This window comes from Vigna unguiculata, chromosome 1 (genome assembly GCF_037176805.1).
Source record: "Vigna unguiculata cultivar grain cowpea cultivar isolate G323 ecotype 2 chromosome 1, ASM3717680v1, whole genome shotgun sequence".
NCBI lineage: Eukaryota > Viridiplantae > Streptophyta > Magnoliopsida > Fabales > Fabaceae > Vigna > Vigna unguiculata.
The window spans coordinates 23,833,742-23,842,142 of record NC_140792.1 but is presented as its reverse complement, the minus strand read 5'-3'; the positions used below and the strand labels follow the sequence as shown (position 1 = coordinate 23,842,142).

The 8,401-nt window shown below is 34.9% G+C and overlaps 1 pseudogene; it reads left to right on the top strand.

Moving 5' to 3' along the window:
* The first annotated feature begins 3,736 nt into the window (after positions 1–3,736).
* On the top strand, positions 3,737–8,160 carry LOC146888793 (uncharacterized; annotated as a pseudogene).
* Positions 8,161–8,401: the final 241 nt, after the last annotated feature.

The following is an 8,401-nucleotide window of genomic DNA, read 5'->3' as shown; positions in this document are numbered from 1 at the left end:
AAGCATCTGCTAAATCCGACCAGGTTATATGTATCCGGATGAGTTGAATCGAGTCTTGGTGTATTGATTGAAAGTTCATAACATGCTTGGATGATATATGTATATTGGAATGTGAAGCATATTTGATTGCATGATAAAAATCTTTATGGCTCTAGATTACCCTTTGTTTGTTTCATTGCTTTGAATGTTGTTCTTCTACCTTTGCGATGATCATCAATTTATTGATGGGAGCAGATGCGAGAGGTACTCGTGGTCAATAGAGGAGAGATGTTTTCGCTGCATAGTCTACCCGGACTGGAGTTCTTTTATTTGGGCTTTCCTTTAGGGCCACGACCCATGTTCTATTTTAGTTTTTTGGTGTATCATCAACTACTATCGTTTACCTTTGTACCTGTTTGGCATCATGGTGTGCCTTTTATGATTGAACTTCCTTGGATACTTGTAAGGAGTAGGGTTTAAACTCCGGGGCCACTTTTCTTTTATTAATCAGTGTGATGTTGATGTTTCCTTTAATTATATTTATTAATTAAATGGGGTGTTACATTAAATACTGAGTATAACTGGAAAAAAATTAAAAAAGTTCTGATTTCAATAGAGCTAACTTGAAATTAAAAAAAAATTAATCGTGTTATATATTTTCACACATTATTTTATTTATACAATTTCACTAAACATATATAGTACGCTAATTAAATCATGGATATAAATGATGTAAATTTTTTGAAAGGGTGCATTTTATTCTTTTGCAATTTATCCAGATGCATAAAATTTTAAAAGCTCACTGAAAGTAATTTTATTCTTAAAAACACAACTTTATATAAAGAAAATTTATTAATTGGCATTATTATTACTTTCCTTACAAGGTTTTGTTCCTTTGTCGCTGGTAGTACAAGTTGTAAGTGGAGTGGAATGGAGGATCTGATTCTCTTCCAACATCACCATCCTCAAGCCCATGACCATGACGTCGTTTTATGATGTTAACATCATCATCTCTGTTTCGATAACGTCATTAGGAATTTTTGAAAGATAATTACTCCATCCAGTTGTTGAAATATTACCACCCTGGACTGGTCATAGATATTAAAAAGGAACTGTTTCTACAGGAGGGGCAGCTTTTGGGGGCACAATTTCTTATATATATTACAAAAGCAATGCTTTGAGAAACAGATGAAAGTAGAATTAGAAGGGATGCATCTGGTGAACACGCGCAGATCAATATATTTTTGCCGGATACGTACATATTGGTGAGTTTTTTTTTTTTTTTTCTTTTTTTCAGAAGTTATTAAAATGAATACATTTTTAAAGATTTATTTCAAAGAAGAAATGTTACTTGGAAGCAGCTTCTCAAATGAAAAAAAAAAAAGTTATATTCTAATACACGATATTTTGAATTGTTTTCACTACATAATTATAGGTGATTAGCTATATAAAGATAATGTTAGAAATTTAAGGTGCATTAGAAGTCTTATATTACAAATAGGATAAAGATGATTAAAATGAACAATATATAAATAATATATAAATAGAAAGACTAGAAACGAAAAAGACCCACACAACGGCGGATTACTTATTGTATGAACTCAAAATGAGTTGTAAGTTCCACGTCAGATGTTAGTAAGCTTATACTTCTGAATCCCTCTTATATTAGTCTATTAATTGGACTCTAGAGTTTGAGATAATTATTTAAATTAAACCTTTTCGTATTTTATTTTTGGATTTTATTACAAAAAAAAATGTCTTAGAGTATGACTATGTGATCTTCATATTTGTATAAAATAAAATAAAGTTACACGACAAGGTGACCTCATTTATTGTAAAAGAAATTGAAATTAAACTAAATTAAGAGAGGAATGAATCATTAGTGCAGAATTGCGTTTTTACCTCGTATTATAGGCCTCGGTTGGCGAGGAACCGAGGCATATAACGGTGCGGTGGCAATTTTGAAATTAAAGACAACTTTTATGCCTCGGTTCACACAAAACCCGAGGCCAAAAACAGTTATAGGTCTCGGTTCAAAAAAAACCGGTATCAAAAGCAGTTATAGGCCTCGGTTAAGGAGGCCCGAAGCCAAAAAGGTTGCTAGAAATTTCAAAAATGCCATTGACGTTGGGACCTATAGGCTTCGGTTGGGGAAAAACCGGTGCCAAAGGTGTTTTAGGCCTCGGGTGTTAGGGAACCGGGGCCAAATAGGGGTTATATGCCTCGGTTCTAAATTGAACCGAGGCCATATGGTTTAATTAGGGCTCAAAAACAGAACCCCATTCTTCCTCGCGCGCGCCAGCTACTCCTCCATTTCTCTCTGCAAATTTCGGCCACTCTCTGCAAGTTCTAGCCACTCCAACAACGCAAGCTCCGTGCTGCCACTGCCACCGCCTCTCGTGCTGCCACTGCTACCGTTGCGCTGTCGTCGTCGCTGTCTCCTCTTCTCTCCGCGACTTCCAGCGAGACCACCACCCGAGATCACCACGCGAGCCCCCTGCCATGGCCGTCTCGTCTCGCGTCCGGCCACCACCACGCGAGACCACCACGCGAGCCCCCTGTCGCCGTCTCGTCTCGCGTCCGGCCACCACCACACGAGACCACCACGCGAGCCCCCTGCCGCCGTCTCATCTCGCGTCCGGCCACGCTGCTCCGGCCAGTCGTCCCTCTCTCTGTCTCTCTGCAAGTTTTCCGGCGTCCCTCCACCACCACACGAACATTTTCGTTCTTTTGCCGCAATTGTCGTGCCGCGCTTTTGTTTGGTTTTCTGTTTTGTGTATGTTAATTTTAAATTTTAGTTATTGTGAGTGTTAATTTGGATTGAGATTGAAATTGTTTGGAGTGTTTTGATTAATGTTGTGAAAGGATTGAGTCTCAATTTAAGAGCATTGTGTCTTCAAATGTAGAGCATTAAGTCTGAATTTAAGAGAATTGTAAAAACACTATAATTAAATAGGTAATATATGATGTTAAGGAAATTGTTATTTTTGCTTTTATTTGTTACTTATGACTTTCTCTTGTGTTTTTTGTTATCTCTTGTAGCTTTCAAACGCGTTGAATTGCATCATCTTCCACTGTCATCTGCTCTTTTTACGCGCTCCCAGGTTCCTAATTCTAATATTTTCCTATGATGCCAATATGTTGTTTGCTTTATATATTTTATTAATTATTTGTTAAAACATGTTGTTTGTTTTTCTTATATGTGAGTTAGCCTTAGTTTCCCGTTTGAGATTCAATACGTAAATTATGTATTGTCCCCGAGTTTTCATTTTGAAAAAACTATATTTTTCTAAATTAGATATAAGGGGATACAATACTAATAATTTAAATGTATTGAATCTTGAATTGTCCGATTGGACAGTTTAAGAAGATTAATCACTTTTTAGTAATTTATTAGTGCATATATATATATATATATATATATATATATATATATATATATATATATATATATATATATATATATATATATATTTAAAGTACATATCTTAAAATTCATGAATATTTGTCAATTGTGTTTTGTATTGATCTTCGGGTGCATATTTGATTGTGGTTTATAATCACTTTCATTTCGTGTATCCTGAAGGCCAATGCGAAATGCTGGCAAAATTTCGTGAAATTTAAGATATGTATTTTAAAAGTAATATGTACCAATAAAATAAAGAAAGTGAATCTTCTTAAATGGGATAGGGTCACACCTTGATTACGACGTGAGCATTGATTCAAAGATTATTGAAATTGTTCACGCAATTTCAGTATGGATCGAGATTGGATTAATTTACCACGTATTAGCGCTGAGTATGAGAATGGAGTAGAGAAATTTATAAAATTTGCGCAACGTTATGAGGGGAGAAGTGATGATGGGGTGAAGTTCAAATGTCCTTGTGTCAACTGTTTGAATGGAAGAAAATTGAATGCAACTCAAGTTAGGGAACATCTTATTTGTGATGGTTTCCTTAGAAGTTATACAATATGGACATGGCACGGCGAATTAATACACATTCCAATTGTTTCTCGGACTGAATATCTTGCCAATTCCTCCATGAAAGAGCGACAAGAAGAGCGACGGGAAGAGCAATTTGAAGAGTAAGTAGAAGTAGAAGAAGACAATATGGAGGACATGATACGGGATGTTGGCGCAAAAGCTTTTGCACGAGCGCATGTGTATGAGACGATATCTGTTGATGCGGAAACTTCGTTGTATGTTGGTTCAACTAAGTTCACGCGATTATCAGCGGTTTTAAGACTTATGAATTTGAAAGCGACCAATGGTTGGACAGATAAAAGCTTCACAGAATTGCTCATGCTCTTGAATGAAATGCTTCCCGAAAGAAATACTCTACCCACTCGAAACTATGACGCCAAGAAAATTCTTTGTCCGATGGGTATGGAGTATAAAAGGATACACGCATGTCCTAATGATTGCATATTATATAGAAAAGAATTTAAAGATTTGAAAAAATGTCCAAAGTGTGGGTCATCACGGTACAAGCAGAAAAGAAACAGTGAAGATAATGGTCAAATAGAGAAGGAAGGATCTGCTTTGAAAGTAGTCTGGTACCTTCCAATCGTGCCCAGACTTAAGCGTTTGTTTGCAAATCCTAAAGACGCTAAAAACCTTAGATGGCATGCAACTGAGAGAAGATGTGACGGACTCCTTCGTCATCCAGCTGATTCAATGCAATGGAAAAATATTGATCAGGAATTTCCCAAGTTCGGTGAAGAATGTAGAAATATTCGTTTTGGCTTAGCTACCGATGGAATGAATCCATTTGGTAATTTAAGTACAAACCACAGTTGTTGGCCTGTTATATTATTCATTTACAACTTATCTCCTGGACTCTGCATGAAGAGAAAATACATGATGTTGTCTATGATGATATCTGGTCTAAAGCACTCTGGAAATGACATAGATGTATATCTCAATCCTCTAGATGAAGACTTGAAGTTGTTGTGGGTTGATGGTGTTGAAGTATTTGATGTTGTTGCTTCTGAAACTTTCATGATGCATGCAATGTTATTTTGCACCATTCATGATACAATGTCAAGGGTCATAAAACATGTCCTATATGTGAAGAAAACACTGCATCTCATCAATTGAAAAACGGAAGGAAGACCGTGTATCTGCGCCATCGAAGGTTTTTACAAGCTAATCAACCTTATCGAAGGTTAAAGAAAGCATTCAATGGACATCAAGAGAATGACAAAGCACCAACTCCATTAATTGGCATTCAAATTCATGAAAAAGTTAATAAAGTACATCATGTATTTGGTAAAACGTCCAAGAAGTCATCTGCATCGAGCCCTTGGAAGAAAAAATCAATATTCTTTGACCTTCCATATTGGTCGAAGTTAGAAGTTAGGCATTGCATAGATGTCATGCATGTAGAGAAGAATGTGTGTGATAGCTTGATTGGTACACTACTCAACATTCAGGGAAAGACAAAAGATGGAGTAAATGCTCGTTTCGATTTGGTTGAAATGAAGATCCGAGAAGACTTGGCACCAAGGGAGGTTGGTAGGCGCACTTATTTGCCCCTTGCATGTTACACTATGTCCAGACAAGAGAAGATAAGTTTTTGCTTATGTTTAAAGAGTGTCAAGGTACCTCAAGTACACTCTTCAAATATTCAGAGTTTAGTGTCCATGCAAAACTTGAAGCTTATTGGCCTAAAGTCTCACGATTGCCACATCTTAATGCAACAATTGTTACCTGTAGCTATTCGTGGAATTTTACCCAAAAATGTTAGACAAACTATAACACGTTTGTGTGCATTCTTCTCTTCAATTTGTAGCAAAGTCATTGATCCTTTAAAGTTAGATGAACTTCAAGCCGAAATTGTTATCATCTTGTGTCAGCTAGAGATGTTTTTCCCTCCATCATTTTTTGACATCATGGTACATTTACTTGTTCATGTGGTGAGAGAAATCAAGTTTTGTGGACCAGTATACTTAAGATGGATGTATCCCATTGAACGTTACATGAAAATTTTGAAAGGGTATGTGAAAAATCAATATCGTCCAGAAGCTTCAATGATCGAAAGATATATTGCTGAAGAAAGTGTCGAGTTTTGTTCAGATTACATGGCAAAAGCAAAACCGATAGGAGTTCCTCACAGATCATGGTTGAACAAATGTTTTATAAGTAACAGCATACGAGGTATGAGTGTGGTTACCAAAAATCGCAAGAGTTGATGCAAGCACACCTATACATATTGAACAACACAAATGAGATAATGCCTTACTTATCTGCACACAAAGTCATTGTGAAAGAGAACAATCCAAGACAATCAGAGAAATGGCATTTGATGGAGCATAATAGAACATTCATGCCTTGGTTTAAATCTGAGGTTTTGAAAGATTCGCAATGCTCTGAGACTTTGATGTGGTTAGCAAATGGGTTGAAATTTGATGTCATTTGTTGTACAGGTTATGAAATCAATAATTGCACATTCTATACAAAGTCTCTTGATGATAAAAGCATAGTACAAAATAATGGAGTCAGTCTTGAAGCTGAGTCGCTACAATTTTCTACATCTAAAGATCAAAATCCCGTAGTAGGATCAATGTCATACTATGGTGTAATACAAGAGATATGGGAGGTTGATTATCCCATGTTTACTATTCCACTGTTCAAATATAAGTGGATTGACAATAAGAGTGGTGTCAAAATAGATGAATCAGGAATGACTCTAGTGGATTTTCGAGACGAGCCATTTATCATGGCACAACAAGCATCTAAGGTTTTCTATGTTAAAGATCCTGTGTTTGAACATTGGTTTGTCGCTCTTCATGGAAAAAAACATATTGATCCTAATGAAGAGAATATGAGTGATCTTAATATTGCTGTCACCCACCCATTTAGAAGAATGATAAAGGTTAATGAAATCCATCTAGTTGATGATGTACATGCAATTCGAGAAGATCACGATGAAGGAATATACATATGACCAATCAATAACTTTATGTATGAATTTCATATTCTTGTTAAAATTTAGGTGTTTTGTTAAATAATGTTTTATATATTAATTTGCCAGTTGCTTATTAATGTTTTTTTATGTTTTCATTTCACAGATACATGGATGAACATTATACTTCATCAGAGGATGAAGCACCTACTAAGAGACCCACCAGAGGAGCCACTAGGTTGAGAGAGCTCTTAATTAGAAGAGCTAAAGGTCAGAAAACACATGTTGATATTAACGTCGACACTGGTGAGCCTAGTGGTCGTTATGGGAACGTTTTCAAAAGCTATTTAGGAATGTTTAATATTATTATTTGTTTTTTTTTATCATGTAGAATATTGTTTTAATGATTTTATATAATTATTTTTATTTTATAGCTCATTCTCATAAATATAATTTTACCGCCGTTGTAGTATAAATAACTTTCATTTATTATAATATAAAAATTTAATATCATTACCATAATGTTGAAAAGCTGGAAATTTATGTCTAAATTCAAATTACTATTAGTTTAACATTTTTTATATATATATATATGTATGATTTCATTTAAATAATGTATTATAATATTTATTAATGTATAAACGAAATTGAATACCTTATTGTAAAGGACCCTTTTGTATTATGGAAAAATTAAAAAGAAAGATATGACCACTAGATAACTATGATTCTCCCAAAAGCTCATTATGATTGGATGAATTTACGGTTGCAAGATTTTAAAACTGTAAGTCAATATAATTCTACAATGTTTAGAATTACTTCACAATTAAATTTATCTGGAGAAAAAAATATTGATGAGGATTTGTTGGTAAAAAACATCTCCACTTTTCATGTAACTAATTTGCTTTTGCAACAATAATATCATGAAAAATAATTTCACAAATATTCTGAATTGATTTTGTGCCTTCTAGTGGCTGAACAAAATAATGAGCTTTTAATGAAAAATCATGAGGCTCGTCCAACTACTTCTGCTCCATTTCCAGAAGTTAATGAAGCAACATCTGATTTATATAATCGTGGTCAAGTTCGTGACCATAATAATGGTCATGGATGTAGTTTTGGTTGTGGTCGAAGCCATGGTTGTGGTCGTGGTCGTGTTAGTAATCATGGTCATGGACATGATTATAAAGGAAATTTCAAAGAGAAACTTTATCAACAAAAGTGGAACAATAATGAGAAAAAGAGAAAAGAGAATGGTGAAAATAATGCCAAATAAGATGAAGATATATGTTATCGTTGGTGGTACAGGTCATTGGAGTCGTACCTATTATACACCAAAGCATCTTAATGAACTTTATCAAGAATCACTTAAAAAGAAGAATATAAAAACATACTTTGCTTATGAAGATAATGATTCTGATTATCGCCATCTGGATGCCACTAATCTTGATATTAGTGATTTGTTTTCTAAACCGAATGGAAGCATTGATCACCTCATTGGTAATGGGAGTGTTAGA